The sequence below is a fragment of the Schistocerca cancellata genome, chromosome 5, assembly GCF_023864275.1.
Source record: "Schistocerca cancellata isolate TAMUIC-IGC-003103 chromosome 5, iqSchCanc2.1, whole genome shotgun sequence".
Classification (NCBI taxonomy): Eukaryota; Metazoa; Arthropoda; class Insecta; order Orthoptera; family Acrididae; genus Schistocerca; species Schistocerca cancellata.
The window spans coordinates 618270132-618287575 of NC_064630.1; positions in this window are offsets into that span (position 1 = coordinate 618270132).

The following is a 17444-nucleotide window of genomic DNA, read 5'->3' on the forward strand; positions in this document are numbered from 1 at the left end:
AGCGACAAGCAACAACTAACTACATACTACTCTCTGGTCAGAGACTCTGCCATGCCTCGCCCATCGCCGGCAACGCATACAACAGAAGAGCAAGTCTCGCCCGCTTGGTGATAGATCATCGTCCAAGACTGACTTCGACAGGGAAAGTCGTTCAGTGAACTCTTAGAAGGGAACAAACAGTCGTAAATTGCATTTGTCGTGTACTGTGAAGTTTACCGATGATTATTAGCACTTAGCTATTGAGGTCATTTTTGTGTTATATTATAATCAATGTTGCAGACTTAATAATTCAACGAGTCACTAAGATAAGTAAACCTATTTAACTCATTTGTGTGACTTTGTTACTAATTTGTTGTAGTGTTGAAGAACCTTCGTTCTCCTATCCTGTTACCAGACATAGCTGTGTAATAGTGGCTGTGAGAAATTGTATTAGGGGTGTACTATACCAGAAGCCGTTTCACGAACTCACAAACTCGGCCTACCGTAACAACAGTGGCAACTCGGCCTTCACAGCAGTAGCGACAAGGCCTTTACAAAACTGGCGACTAGGGTTTACAAAAGTGAGGACACACATTCGTTTCAAAAAATGCTTCCCCTACATTATTCCTCTCCATTGCGACACTTGCTTGAGTTTCACACTGCAACCCCATTTAAAACCAAACTAGTTCCCATGTGTGCACTATACTTACAGTTCGTAAATTACTTCATTGCTGTCCGCGGCTCGTGGTCTCGCGGTAGCGTTATCGCTTCCCCTGCAGGGGGTCCCGGGTTCGATTTCCGACGGGGCCAGGGATTTTCTCTGCCTCGAGATGACTGGGTGTTGTGTGTCTTTCATCATAATTTCATCCACATTCACTCGCAAGTCGCCGTAGTGGCGTTACAGAGCTTGTGGAGCGGCGGCCGAACCGCCCCGCGAAGTTCTCCCTGCCACCAATGCCATACACTCATATATACTTCATTGCTGCCCTCCCTACTTCTAAACTGGTAGAAATTGGCGGACTTCAGGCTGTTTATGCCTTGTGTCTAATCATTCTAATAATAATAATAATAATAAAACTGTACACAACACTATAGTAATCCTTACGTAGTTACTGCTGTGTCGTGCTGTCAATTAATTCATTTATCTGTTTCGAAGAGAGCAATGAAGCAATTCCTGGATTACTGCAGATACTGTCTACAACTTAGACATTTTCTTGAGATATTTAGCATTTGCTACGTATGTGTCTCACAAGACAAAGCGCGACGTATATTTTTAGTCGGCGAACTATGTGAGAAACCTGTAACCTCCACCGCATTAATGTTACTATCTGAGAAAAAGTTACTATTGATAATTTATATAATCAGTATTAGAGCCTCCCAAGATTATGGAAGCAGTAACGATCTTTTCAAAATAATTTAGTTTCATGACTAAAACAGAATCAAATCGATAGTTTTTACCCCTCAGAAAACTTCACTTTACCCCACAGGGGGTAATTACACTCAGGTTGGGAATAACTGCTATAAACTGTATGATATTAATAGAATCTTCCGTTGGTTCTTGGTAGAACAACATTATAATAAATGTAAAGCACTGGATTTGGGTATCTTGCTTTCAACGGAAGTGTCTCAAAATCACGCATACAGTTTATAATAAATGTAAAGCACCAGTTTGCTTTTGTTCTACAATATTACAGACATGTCTGAAGATGGCCTTGTACGCCGAAAACCGGTTAACAATAAAAGTAATATTGTAGAACAAAAGCAAACTGGTGCTTTATATTTATTATAAACTGTATGCGTGATTTTGAGACACTTCCGTTGCAAGCAAGATCCCCAAATCCGTCCCAAATAGAAGATGGTACAACTATCTTGGACGTCGACTCCATCTCAGTGTCAATTTCCAGGATACCAAGGACCAGTTACAAAAGATGTGAATCAGCCTCCCTCAGGAGAGGATACAGAGGCCCTACGACACTCCTTCTAACCGAAACAGTGCGTGCATGCAGGTCAGCGAGAGTGCAATGTCATACTGATAGTGCGATTATTTTGTCAACTTCTTTGAAAATTTGACTAGATTTAATCACTGAAATAACCACATATACACGCTCAACCCATAAAGTTTCATTTCGGTTTCTCCGTCTCATCGGCGTGCTTCACTTTTGTCGTCAGACACTGTATGTTGTTTCAAGCAAAAGTTAACATTTTATGCCAAACAGTACCTCATTTATAACACTTGCGAATCTGTCGGTCATAACATTGTTCTTTACTCGGTGATGCTTCTTCTTCAACATGTGCTTCTGTATTCTTTGCATTCATTAACCTTTAAAAGTCTGTTTTACAGGAATTCGGAATTTCATTCGTGGTAAAACAGAAACATCTGCGTATTGTAATATTATTTTTATTGACTTATGGCCCCATGAGCTGGGTTTATTTACATACTACTATGTCCTCAAACGTTCGTTGTGATTGTTGCGATCGTCGGTTCGAAGGAAATAACGGCTCTTTGGCTGCAATTATTTGGGGAACGTAGTCTTACCTTAACAGCGGTTTTAGATATCGAAAGGTGAGTTAACACTTTGGTTGAAGAGAAGAGCTACAGTGTGAAAAAAGCTTCCCCAGACATTTTAGGGCTTAAACGGTAAATAACAAAATGGCTTTCAATAACAACACTGATCAAAGTAGGTGGTGGGGCTTGCAGACGAATTAAGAGATCTGGGAGTCTTTTCGTGTGGCATGTATATTTACAAATGCACGGTGTGGGGCAGCGGTTTCCCACTTAAAAAACTTCGTTAGGTTTTGTGAGTTATCAAGCATCCGCATGAAGCTTACTCGAGGCATGCTGCCACAGGCACCAAATTTTATGCTTAGTTACCGTTAATAGCATGGGACAGTAGAATTTAATGGACGTGTATAATCTGAGTGTAGACCAGACGTTGTAGAAGATGTCATGTACGATTCTAGCAATTCTCAACTGAGTTTTTAAATTGTTAAAATTCATGGTGAACCTTCAGCTGCCTTTGTTCTGCACAACTCGCTGTAGTTTCAGTCAAATGACCATTATCAAGCTAAGCTTGCATAAATTGCAGCTTAGCTTGATAATGATCATTTGACAGAAACTAGTAGCGAATTGTACAAAATAAAGGACAGGTTCAGGTTAACCATGAATTTTAACAATTACTTGGTGGCTGAATATCAACACCTGCAAACATAAATGAATTTTTAAATACCATTTCAAAGTGTCCTCAAATTATGTCTTACTGTATATGCGTATATTAGAACCAGGAAGGGAAAAAAATTCCGTACAGTTGACCAGTTTTTTACTGCCTCTCAGAGAAATAAAACGAGGCATAGCGGAACACCTACCTTGCTCCCTTGCTTGCTGTTTCCAGAGATGGATAATGAGGGCTCTTCTTGGAGGTATTCAATTTGCTCGTGAAGGAAACCAAGCAGAAAGTAGGAAAGGGAATATAAGAGAAGGGTGTAGAAATATAAACTTTTGGCTTCCGATGGTATTGTGTTTGTGTCAAATACGACAAAGTGCTTGGAAGAGGCGTTGAATTGAATGGACAGTGTAATAAAATGGAACACCTACAGCGGTCCTTGTGATGTCATTTATTATAAGTACACAAATTTTGGTGCTTCATTGCACCATTCTCAGGCCTTAAGTGACGCTGAGGGTGTTAACACCATCCGTATACACGATTCATCAGTGGCCTGAAGATGGTGCAATGAAGCACCGCAACTGGTAGCCATATAATAAAAGACATCATATGGATGACTTTGGGTGTTAAATTTTATTACACAAGTGAACGAACGAAGTCCCTCAGATCTCCAACCACAAGGGTAGACATGAAAAACAAAATGAACAGTGTTGTGAAAGGGCGGTAAAAGATGAACATCAACAAAAGTCAAACAAGGGTAACTGAATGAAGTCGAAATAAATCAGGCAATGCTGAGGGATATAGGTTATCAGTAAAAGTAGTAGATGAGTTTTGCTGTTTGGACAGGAAAAAGCAGACTTCGACCGATCTAGTTAGAATATAAAAAGTAGATGGGAAACCGCAATAAATTTGTTTTGTATTAAAAAAGTATTTGTTAACTTCAAATACAAATCTAAGTGTCAGGAAGTCTTTTCTGAGATGTTTGGCTGGAGTGTAGGCTTGCATGGAAAGTAAAAAGTGGACGATGAACCGTTTAGATAAGAAGAGAGTAGAAGTTTTTGAAATATAATGCCAAAGAAGAACGCTGAAAATTAGGTGGATATATAGAATAACAAATGAGGAGGTACTGAATCTAATTGGGAAGAAAAGAGTTAACTTATTGAAGGGATCGGTTGATGTGACACTTTGAAGGAATCAACGAATTGTCAGTTTGGTAGTGGAGGGAAGTATGAGAGGAAAAATTGTGGAGGATGATCAAGGCTGGACTACATAAAGTAGATTAAGTGGGTCTAGGTTGCAGTAGTGCCCCAAAGATCAAGAGTTGCAGAGAACGGACTATGAAGCATGGAGACCTGTATCAAACTATTCTTCAGACTGAAGACCACAATAACAACAACACAACGTGTTGGGCACCTAGAAGTCGCATTATCAATATACAGTAAAAGCAGATCATATTTGTGTACTGAACTGCATATTATTATTTCTGGTGTTGTCCTATTACGATGTATTGTGCTAATATGGCCTTCCATTTTTCCGCCTTGAACGCTGTACAGACAGACCAAACACCAACATTCCGTCACAGGTGTATCACTGGTTCCGTCTGCAACACTCCAATTGTTAAGATATATATTCGTCTCTTGCTGGACTGTGTTATCATCTGAAGACTGACAGCTCATCTCTGTCCTATACTCTTCTACTTCATTAAAAATCTCTGCATTATACGAGAGTTATGAGCAAACACAGAATTTTGTATAAGAAACTGAATTCAGTTTATAGTTTATGAAGAAGGATTAGCTTTTGTCCATGAAAAACAGTCGCTTGGTTTCTGATCTGGATCTATGACAATTATGCTCCTATCATGCGCAAGTCAGAAAGTTTTACACGCATTTACTGTAATTAAAGGCACTTCATTAAAGTTATCTCGAACAGAAGCGGACATAGAACGCATCCGTGAGGAAGATATTACGCTGCGGAGGGATGGTTGTTCATCTGATACTTTTACAACAATTGTAACGTCCCTAGGAAGTGACCCTTTTCAGTTACAAAGTAATACTAAACAAAGATAGCTACGTTATTAATACTTTACAACGTTGTTTAGGAGTTATTGTTTGGGATTTTCTTAAAACAAATCAGTATTGTTGCTCTTTGGCAATGTTGTAGTACATGGGCACATCAGTATACTTTAGCGCTATGCGACGTTTTAACACTGAGAAAAAGCAGTTACCGTCCTTCACAAAAACAAGGAGGATTTGTAACAATTTCTGTTCACTAGTTACAGTAGGACGGATCACCACCGAAATGACTTATTCTGGTCTCTACGTCTTAGTGCCAGCAGAGAGCAGATCCCGAAAGTGTGTTTACTGCCAAGAAGAAATCAACGACATCAAGGTAACGAGATAATTAATTTCCTCCCTTAGTCAGACTGCTTTCTTGTAAATTCTAGCCCAGAGCTTTCAAAAAATAGGAATGTGACACAGCAAGAGAACGTTTCTATAATCCCCGCCCTAACCAATCAAATTTTCTGTGTTACAAAAAAAGTGCTCGACCGCCACAGATTGTATTCCCAATACTTCAGAATACCTCGTGCAAAGATAAACGTTATTGATTCATCAGCTGAAGGTCCCTGTTGAAACATAGTACCGTTGGACAACTTCAACACTTCCTGCCCTATGCTCCATAGTTTGTGTAAATTTTCTCTGCATTTATCTGTTGAACAAAAGACGTACACTTAGACCTTTATTCTTGATCGGTCATTAGTAATCTATTTCGACCTAAAAAAGAAGATATGCTGTTTTATTACTATTGTGTGGTTATCGCAATCAATGATTTTCTAATCGTGAGCGGCTGCATTGAGCCTTTATACTGGCTCTTGCGTTTTAGAGAATCCTCTGGTCGAGAGAGTGTTTGTCACTAAAAAGGAGTGAAACTTAGTTTCAAACATTCCACGAACGAAAGTACACTTAGCATCATTTTAGTATTGAAACATTACCAGTAGTTATAAAAATAAAGAGAAGGGGCAGTACGAATTAGTACTTGATTACATATGTGCCACGCTACTCAAGTTATTATCCATGCATCACTTTAAATTTTGCAGTTGTCGAAAAAATAGCCACTCGTTTGCGTTCGAAGAAAGACACGAGACTGTTGCATATTCGCTTCCGAAAAATTTCAAGAACCCAGGTTTTTTTGATAAGACATTATAATTAATGAATTTTTCAAGTGTGAGATTGCTCTAAATAAAATGTTCAGCCGTTATAAAATTGTGTGTGTGTTAAAATTACTGGTCTCTTTCTGTAGCAAAATCAAAAATTCTAAAGTGGACACGAAGTGGATTTGAAGCTGAAACAGTGCACTTGTTCCTGCAACAGTAACCACTTTCGACGGGTCATCGAATTCGAAAGTTAAAACTTAAAGAGGTTCCCAAGTTAGTTTTACCGCGCCCGGGAAACGAACGTTAAATATCTATAAACTAGAGCTTCAAGAAGAAATTCTGTAGTTATAGATTTCGATTAGTACAGTACGTGTTTTTGTTGCCTACAGGTACTTGAGGGAGAAAGTTGTCTATATTTTCATGCTCTAGAAACTGATAAATATGCTCATCTTGCAGGTCTTTCTGCCATCGTGAGTTAAACTGGATTCAAATGAGACATCAGATTCCCGGTGAAATCTGCAAGTCAGCCTGATCTACAGAGCCGAAAATTAACGGTCATTATTACACATATACTTAGAGCTTGCACCGGAAGGTGCCATAACAGGCAGAAGGTGCGACGTGAGTCAGCCTGTTCACACTTTAGCTCTAAAGGAGGGCGTTGTAGTCGTTACTTCTGAGAAGGTAGATTTTACCACACCGTAGTGGTTTTCCGATACCTTGTTTGTCTATTAGCTTTTGCCAACAGCAAAGTATCTCGACAGGGACTTTACTGTCGGCAAGATATTTCTTCAGTTGACTTTAATACTCCTATCATAACGTTGACTTCCTAGTTTTCACTGTTGCTAAACGGCCCTTCCACGAGAAAAACCAAATGTTTGCTTGGACTATAGTAAATTTCGAGCAGTGAGTTGGCACGACCCCGTAACTTACGTCATTGGTCGTCCAGTAATTAACCCATACACTATCAGAATTTTTTCTCTTCTTTTCTTATTGAAAGTTACATTTATATTACATCATCAGTATGTATCATGCTGTACATCATTATCCAGTTCAGCAATCACTGAATAACAATAACGGCAAATGGCTGATGTTGATCAGTACGACGGAATAATTCGAACTAAATTGAAGCTGCTGCCGAATACGTACAATGTGAAAGTGAAAGGAATATTCAGAGCTTCATGGAGTAAAGTTCGAGTGATCGAAAACAACGATAAGTGTGATGAGCATATCACGCGAATGCAAATGAACGATTAGGAGAATTTTATTTATCAGAGTAGTTACATATTTCACATAGAGATTCCAGCGTAGAAGCCCGGCAGATGATTTCCGTATTTGTTTAAGTAATCTGGTTGAGTTTCACAAATATAAAATACAGTGGACAGTCAGTATAAACGTCGTCCACTCTTTTCGCTCTACACAGTTGAATCATATCATAGTAAAAAAACTCTCTCTCTCAGACGGAAAAGAAGATGACTATTACGTTAAAACATTTTATCATTATAAAAAATAACCAGTCCATGCGGTAGCAACTTTGTTTACAAAATTTTTGTGTTGCTGCTGAATCGCTCAGTAAGAATGTCATAAAAAGATTATTTAGATTTTGAGTATTACAGAGACGATGCGATACGTATGGAAGTTGACTCAACAACTTTTAACTGTGTCATATTATTACAGCATATATACGGTACTGCGATTTTATTCATGGATTAAGAGGAATTTACTCAGGGTGGTGTTGGTCAGGTGTAAATTCCCGAGCGTTTATTTAAAGAAAGTAATTAGGGTCGTTTTGGGATCCATTGGCTCTAAGCACTATGGGACTTAACACCTGAGGTCATCAGTCCACTAAAACTTAGAACTACTTTAACCTAACTAACCTAAGGACATCACACACATCCACGCCCGAGGCAGGATTCGAACCTGCGACGGTAGCAGTCGCGCGGTTCTGGACTGAAGCGCCTAGAACCGCTCGGCTACAATGGCTGGCTGGAATAGAAGGATAAACTTTAAAGAGATAAAAAATTGTACTGACAACATATAACCATTTGCAATACTTATTAAAGTATAAGAGGTAACATTTTTGTTGTAATAATATTCCAACTATTTACAACACTTTTTTATAAACAAAATTTTTCATATGGTTATCCGAGCTATACATTTACAAATGTTTCGATTTTCCTACTCGGCAGCAAGCTTCGTATAGTTGACCGTGGGAGAAGCAAGAGTGATTGCAGTCTTTTAAATTGAAACGGCAGCTCAGTGGAGTCCAGTGATACTCTGGGGATAAATAGCATGTCTTTTGTACTTTCCACTCTTAAGTTCGGCTTCGATGATGTTATTCTATAGTTGTTTGACGATCATCCTTGTTCCATTACATAGTTTCTTTCTTCACCGGGACTTTTCTTTTGAATATGAAAGTTGATATCGTCGACACTGTTATATGCAGGTTCCACAATTTCTCTTCCAAATAGCCAGTCCGGATTGGTACAGTTGTCAACAATATTTCTATAAATTTGGTCCATGGGTTTCTGTTCAGCAGTGGTTATGTTGCAGAAATCACTGCTGAGTCCAATGAGGCCGATCGTCTAGTCAGTGGGATATGTGCCTTCGCTACTTGTAAAATGTGTTGAGCAAAATGTGCAGTTGTTTCATCTTTCGATAGTTCAACTCTCATATTTTTTGTTAGTCGCAGCATTTGTATGTGCGGCCAGAGATGTGATTTTGTTTAAGCATACATAGATCTCGTCTGCTAGTGTTGACTTAGGGATAGCGAAGTGTTTGTCGAAAATCTCCTGAGAATAAAAGTAGAGCTCCTTCCATTACCTCCGATTTTCTTCGTAAGCCTCGTAATGTTCTGTCCATGGCTTCGAGTGATTTATGTGCCACTGTGCATTCGTCTCAGAAGATAATTTTAGCTTGCTTTAAAAGTCCACACCGTCCTAATGCCTTTGAGATTTTACGTACCGGGAAGCAAGTGTGATGCGTTGCTTAGCACGTATTTCAGACATCAGCAGATTTCTTAGAATAGTTTTCCCGGTGCCGCCTGGTACGTCCAAGTAAATAATTCAACAGTGTTGTCGATCGGGTCCATGACGAAGTTCGTTTTTTTCGCTGTTCTTTTTGTCTTCGTCGTTTCGCTTCAGAACTGGCAAGATCTCCTCCTCTTTTGAGACTGGGTATTGTCTAAAATATAAATGAGATCAAATTTTCACCAACAAATACAGTAAATACACTTTTCACACTTTATGTTCGATTTATATTCAGTTTTCGGTTCATCCGTCACTGATAGAAGCCGACGTTCGAACCCACCGCGGGTCTTGCTTTATGAACCCCTATCAATGGGTTACATCGAGTATAGATTTAAATGTCAGGAAGTCGTTTCTGAAAGTATTTGTATGGAGTGTAGACATGCATGGAAGTGGAACATGGACAATAAATAGTTTGGACAAGAAGAGAATAGAAGCTTCCGAGATGTGGTGCTACAGAAGAATGCTGAAGATTAGGTGGGTAGATAACGTAACTAATGAGGAGGTATTGAATAGGATTGGGGAGAAGAGAAGTTTGTGGCACAACTTGACTAGAAGAAGGGATCGGTTGGTAGGACATGTCCTGAGGCATCAAGGGATCACAAATTTAGCATTGGAGGGCAGCGTTGAGGGTAAATATCGTAGAGGGAGACCAAGAGATGAATACACTAAGCAGATTCAGAAGGATGTAGGCTACAGTAGGTACTGGGAGATGAAGAAACTTGCACAGAATAGAGTAGCATGGAGAGCTGCATCAAACCAGTCTCAGGACTGAAGACCACAACAACAACAAATCAATGGATAACCCCCCATGAACCATGTACCATGCCGTTGGTGGGGACGCTTGCGTGCCTCAACGATACAGATAGCCGTACCGTAGGTGCAACCACAACGGAGGGGTATCTGTTGAGAGGCGAGACAAACGTGTGGTTCCTGAAGAGGGGCAGCAGCCTTTTCAGTAGTTGCAGGGGCAACAGTCTGGATGACTGACTGATCTGGCCTTGTAACACTAACCAAAACCGCCTTGCTGTGCTGGTACTGCGAACGGCTGAAAGCAAGGGGAAACTACAGCCGTAATTTTTCCCGAGGGCATGCAGCTTTACTGTATGATTAAATTATGATGGTGTCCTCTTGGGTAAAATATTCCGGAGGTAAAATAGTCCGCCATTCGGATCTCCGGGCGGGGACTACTCAAGGGGACGTCGTTATCAGGAGAAAAGAAACTGGCGTTCTACGGAACGGAGCGTGGAATGTCAGATCCCTTAATCAGGCAGGTAGGTTAGAAAATTTAAAAAGGGAAACGGATAGGTTAAAGTTAGATATAGTGGGAATTAGTGAAGTTCGGTGGCAGGAGGAACAAGACTTTTGGTCAGGTGAATACAGGGTTATAAATACAAAATCAAATAGGGGTAATGCAGGAGTAGGTTTAATAATGAATAAAAAAAATAGGAGTACGGGTAAGCTACTACAAACAGCGTAGTGAACGCATTATTGTGGCCAAGATAGACACGAACCCCACGTCTACTACAGTAGTACAAGTTTATATGCCAACTAGCTCTGCAGATGACGAAGAAGTTGATGAAATGTATGATGAGATAAAAGAAATTATTCAGGTAGTGAAGGGAGACGAAAATTTAATAGACATGAGTAACTGGAATTCGAGAGTAGGAAACATAATAGGTGAATATGGATTGGGGCTAAGAAATGAAAGAGGAAGCCACCTGGTAGAATTTTGCGCAGAGCATAACTTAATCATAGTCAACACTTGGTTCAAGAAACATGAAAGAAGGTTGTATACACGGAAGAATCCTGGAGATACTAAAAGGTGTCAGATACATTATATAATAGTAAGACAGAGATTTGGGAACCATGTTTTAAATTGTAAGACATTTCCAGGGGCAGACGTGGACTCTGACCACAGTCTATTGGTTATGAACTGTAGATTAAAACTGAAGAAACTGCAAAAAGGTGGAAATTTAAGGAGATGGGACCTGGATAAACTGAATGAACCAGAGGTTCTACAGAGTTTCAGGGAGAGGATAAGGGAACAATTGACAGGAATGGGGGAAAGAAATACAGTAGAAGAAGAATGGGTAGCTTTGAGGGATGAAATAGAGAAGGCAGCAGAGGATCAAATAGGTAAAAAGACGAGGGCTAGTTGGAACCCTTGGGTAACAGAAGGAATATTGAATTTAATTGATGAAAGGAGAAAATATAAAAATGCAGTAAATGAAGCGGGCAAAAAGGAATACAAACGTCTCAAAAATGATATTGATAGGAAGTGCAAAATGGCTAAGCAGGGATGGCTAGAGGACAAATTTAAGGATGTAGAGACTTATCTCACTAGGGGTAAGATAGATACTGCCTACAGGAAAATTAAAGAGACCTTTGGAGAAAGGAGAACCACTTGCATAAATATCAAGAGCTTTGATGGAAACCCAGTTCTAAGCAAAGAGAGGAAAGCAGAAAGGTGGAAGGAGTATATAGAGGGTCTATACAAGGGCGATGTACTTGAGGACAATGTTATGGAAATGGAAGAGGATTTAGATGAAGATATAATGGGAGATATGATACTGCGTGAAGAGTTTGACAGAGCACTGAAAGACCTGAGTCGGAACAAGAACCCCAGAGTAGTCAACATTCCATTAGAACTACTGACAGCCTTGGGAGAGCCAGTCCTGACAAAACTCTACCATCGGGTGAGCAAGATGTATGAGACAGGCGAAATTACCTCAGACTTCAAGAAGAATATAATAATTCCAATCCCAAAGAAATCAGGTGTTGACAGATGTGAAAATTACCGAATTATCAGTTTAATAAGTCACAGCTGCAAAATACTAACGCGAATTCTTTACAGACGAATGGAAAAACTGATAGATGCCGATCTCGGGGAAGATCAGTTTGGATTCCGTAAAAATGTTGGATCACGTGAGGCAATACTGACCCTACGACTTATCTTAGAAGAAAGATTAAGGAAAGGAAAACCTACGTTTCTAGCATTTGTAGACTTAGAGAAAGCTTTTGACAATGTTGATTGGAATACTCTCTTTCAAATTCTGAAGGTGGCAGGGGTAAAATACAGGGAGTGAAATGCTACTTACAATTTGTACAGAAAGCAGATGGCAGTTATAAGAGTCGAGGGACATGAAAGAGAAGCGGTGGTTGGGAAGGGAGTGAGACAGGGTTGTAGCCTCTCCCCGCAGTTATTCAATCTGTATATTGAGTAAGCAGTAAAGGAAACAAAAGAAAAATTCGGAGTAGGTATTAAAATCCATGGAGAAGAAATAAAAAGTTTGAGATGACATTGTAATTCTGTCAGAGACAGCATAGGACTTGGAAGAGCAGTTGAACGGAATCTACAGTGTCTTGAAAGGAGGATATAAGATGAACATCAACAAAAGCAAAACGAGGATAATAGATTGTAGTCGAATTAAGTCGGGTGATGCTGATGGAATTAGATTAGGATATGAGATACTTAAAGTAGTAAAGGAGATTTGCTATTTGGGGAGCAAAATAACTGATGATGGTCGAAGTAGAGAGGATATAAAATGTAGACTGGCAATGGCAAGGAAAGCGTTTCTGAAGAAGAAAAATTTGTTGACATCGAGTATAGATTTAAATGTCAGGAAGTCGTTTCTGAAAGTATTTGTATGGAATGTTGCCATGTATGGAAGTGAAACGTGGACGATAAATAGTTTAGACAAGAAGAGAATAGAAGCTTTCGAAATGTGGTGCTACAGAAGAATGATGAAGATTAGATGGGTAGATCACATAACTAATGAGGAGGTATTGAATAGAATTGGGGAGAAGACGAGCTTGTGGCACAACTTGACTAGAAGAAGGGATCGGGTGGTTGGAGGTGTTCTGAGACATCAAGGGATCACCAATTTAGTATTGGAGGGCTGTGTGGAGGGTAAAAAAATCGTAGATGGAGACCAACAGATGAATACACTAAGCATATTCAGAAGGATGTAGGCTACAATAGGTACTGGGAGATGAAGAAACCTGCACAGAATAGAGTAGCATGGAAAACTGCATCAAACCAGTCTCAGGACTGAACACCACAACAACAACATCATCAATGGGTAGCCCCAACAGTGATGAATTTCAGAAGATACCAAAAAGGCTTCGAACGGTTCACAGCGTTCCAGAACATTCCACAGCATTCGAGAGTGTTCTGGAATGTTCCACAATGATTTGGGATGTTCCGGGATATTCCCGAATACTCTGGAATGTTCTTGAATATTCCAAACAATTCACGAACATTCCAGAACATCCCGGATCATTGTGGAACATTCCGAATCATCCTGGAATGTTGTTAAATGCTCTAGAATACTCTCGAATGCTGTAGAATGCTCTCGAATTCTCTCGAATGTTCTCGAATACTCTCGAATGTTCTGGAGTATTCTAAAAATTGCTAAAAGGCGTAACTTCGCAGCCTTTATATCTTCAAAAGCACACCCTTCAGGTCAAAACAGGAACCTTCTTCATGGATGTGGGACAGAGAGCTACCACACCATATGACTCCCTTGATCGTACCGGTACTCATTTCTGAGTTTTAGCTGCACATGTATTGTCTTCCTATCAATTTCAAACCATGCAGTTTGCATTTGCGATACAAATAATAGCAAATCTGAATCTTATATTTGCTCAAGAAATATATCTCGAATACTGAAACTGCAAAAGAAAATTGGCAGATAAATGCGTACTGCATAGCAAACAGTCTTCTCGACCATTATTTCGCAAACTAAAAATCCCTCCATATACATTTAGGAAATTATAATCTTCCTACACAGCAGACAAAAATTGTTTGAGGAAAATCATTTTAACCACACATGAGAAACAAAAATAAATTTATGGTACCCACACACACAGTCGAAATTACATGCGCCGACTCCACAGTATACGGGGATGACAATATATAACAAGTTAATATGCAAAAACATATTTCATATGAAGTCAGAAATTTTAAAAATGAGGATATTGCAGATTCTGTGGCAGAAATACTACTGTTTATAGAAGAATTCATAGATGATGAAATAAGAGTCTGAGCTGTTCTGTATTTATGGTGAAATTTTACCGAAATTTTGACGTGTCTCATGTACCTTAACCAAATGTACGTTATGAGACAAATAAACCACAATTCACAACTCGCTACCTACGTGCGCTTAGATCGAAATTCGGCGTGCTATGAGTTAGGAGGAGGTGCTTCTCTCACAAAAGACGCAAAAGTAGTGTCACATACTTTATAGTTACATAAACGTTTTCCTTATCTTATGCTTAGGAGTATCAACAACGCGTCTACACAAATGACATTTGAGGGGCAAATGGTTCAAATGGCTCTGAGCACTATGGGACTTAACATCTGAGGTCATCAGTCCCCTAGAACTTAGAACTACTTAAACCTAACTAACCTAAGGTTATCACAAACATCCATGCCCGAGGCAGGATTCGAACATGCGACCGTAGCGGCAGCGCGGTTCCAGACTGAAGCGCCTAGAACCGATATGAGGGTCAGAACCACTTTGTTATCGACTGTATCAAGAGACATATCAGTCGTATTCTCCCGTATTTACACACATTTCTCGTACACTGAGATATCGCAGTAATGAATAAGAGAACGGGAAGAAAGTAGGTAAATGAGAAAGTGTAGATGCTATTTCGCGCACAGAAAAAGTACAGAACGGATTAATCAGAACCACACAGTCTGAGAAAATTTGGATACATCAGTACAGACACCGTAGCGTGTTGGCAAGGTGTTGAACAAAGTCTACCAGTAACACCAGGTAAGAAGGGCGCCACGCTGGAAGGACATGTGTTACAAAGTACACATCACGGACTGGGAATGGCGTGAACGTTAGACGATTACATCTCTAGAGATGTATACAGATGTAATACACAAAACAGTGAATATTGAGGGTGATGGGTGTAAAGGGTATACTGTAAACAGTTTATGAGGATGTTGTTGTTGTTGTTGTTTTTGTTGTTGTTGTCTCGGTTTTCTGTCCGAAGCCTGGTTTGGTGCAGCTTTTCAACCTGGTATATCCTGGGAAATCCTTTTCATCTCCGAATAGGTACTACAATCTACATCCGTTTGAATCTGTTTACTGTATATTTTAATCGCTCGTTCACATTTGCCCTGTTACACAAATAAATAATCGCTGTTGGCTCAGGACGTGTCCTATCAACAATGCCTTCTTTCAGTCAAGTTGACCGATAAACTTTTTCCCAAATTTGATTCAGCACTTCCTCATTACTTAGTCGTCCTACTCACTTAACGTTCAGCGTTCTTCTGAAGCACTACATCTCAAAAGCTGTATTGTCATCGTTTCAATTGCATATAGCTCACGTCCTGATTAGTTGAAAAAAATGCCAAAAAGGTATGGTATTGTTAAAAAGGGTAGGGGTCAACATCAAGTGTTTCGCAAGTGAGCGGAGCGAAAGTGAAAGTTTGAGCTCAGGGCACCCTAGGAAACGATCATCACATTGGACAAACTGGCGCAATATATCTTATAATTAAATTATCCTTAAGACATTTAAGTCTCATCTTTACCTACGATAGTGATAATAATAATAATTCGTGCAGCAATGTTGACCATAGTGCTGTGGTGGTGTAATGGCCAGCATTTCTGATCCGGGTTCGAGTCCCGGCTATGTTACAAATGTTAATTGATTTCTTCAGCTTGACGAACTCTCAGGAGTACTAAATATTCGACACGATGCCGTAATCCGATTGTGAAAAACTCTCTGTTCTACTTATTTGATTAACATCATAGTTATTCCTTTTAGGAAAGGTTACTCGTTGGTACCTCCAGAAATATACTTCAGCATCCAGTATCCTCTAGTACAGCACGGCTAACGTTAGAATCACATAATAATCCTCCGGAAGATATGGTGCGAATTTTTTAGCGATACGATGAAAAACGGCGGGAACAATGAACTGCAGCTAGAAGTAAAAAAACACTAACCAGCTCAGCAAGAGTTTCCATCGGTTTGGGCAATTTGTTTCGTGTTACGTAAAGCTTCATCCTCAATGGTTCTTGTACATCCTATCTTTGGTATACGAAGATGAAGTCGTAGCTCAATCTGCACCAATGCTATCCTAAATTTCATATTGTTCCCTTACATGACGTTGTCGTAGCTCAACTGAGTCACGGAAAATCCTCCTGCACAACATGTAATTGCGTAAATACGCTTTCGGGGCGTTGTATTGTATTGTATTGTATTGTATTGTATGGAACAGGGGACCTAGAAACGACATGGAGGCTTCGTCCATACCGTAGCCCTCAGTGGTTCACAACCGCACAACAGGCTACAGCAGTCCAAGCACCCCACCGCCGCCCCACACTGAACCCAGGGTTATTGTGCGGTTCGGCACCCAGTGGACTCCCTCCCCCGGTAGCGTGTCAGACCTGACGGGTGTAACCCCAATGTTTGCGTGGTAGAGTAATTATGGTGTACACGCACATGTAGTTAGTGTTTGTGCACCAAATGCCGAGCCGGCCGGAGTCGCCGAGCGGTTAAAGGCGCTACAGTCTGGAACCGCACGACCGCTACGGTCGCAGGTTCGAATCCTGCCTCGGGCATGGATGTGTGTGATTTCCTTAGGTTAGTTACGTTTAAGTAGTTCTAAGTTCTAGGGGACTTATGACCACAGCAGACCACACAGTCCCATAGTGCTCAGAGCCATTTTTGAACCAGTGTGTGTGTGTGTTGGGGTTTATGGGCGCTCAACATCGAGGTCATCAGCGCCCTGACACACATTAAAAGGAACGAATGTGGAGAGACCTAATAAAACTGAAAAACACATTCAAAGAAAGCAGGAAAAGAGGGAAATTACTACATAAGGAAGTAAAACCTAAGGGAAGGGAAAACATAGAAACAAGAATGACACAGGAAAGTGTCATTGGCTGGCCACTTACATAAAAGATGGGCGAGCTTGTCACACAGTGAGCAAATTAAAATCCTCTCCCTAAAATCTTTGTAAAAACATTTGACAAGGCACAGAACTTTAAAACTTTAACCACATTCGTCCGAGTGTTGCCTAAAAGAGTTGGTAGGTCCGCTGGCAAATCAGCCGAGGCCCGCTGGTCAGAGAATAAAACACAATCCAATAAAATGTGGCTCACA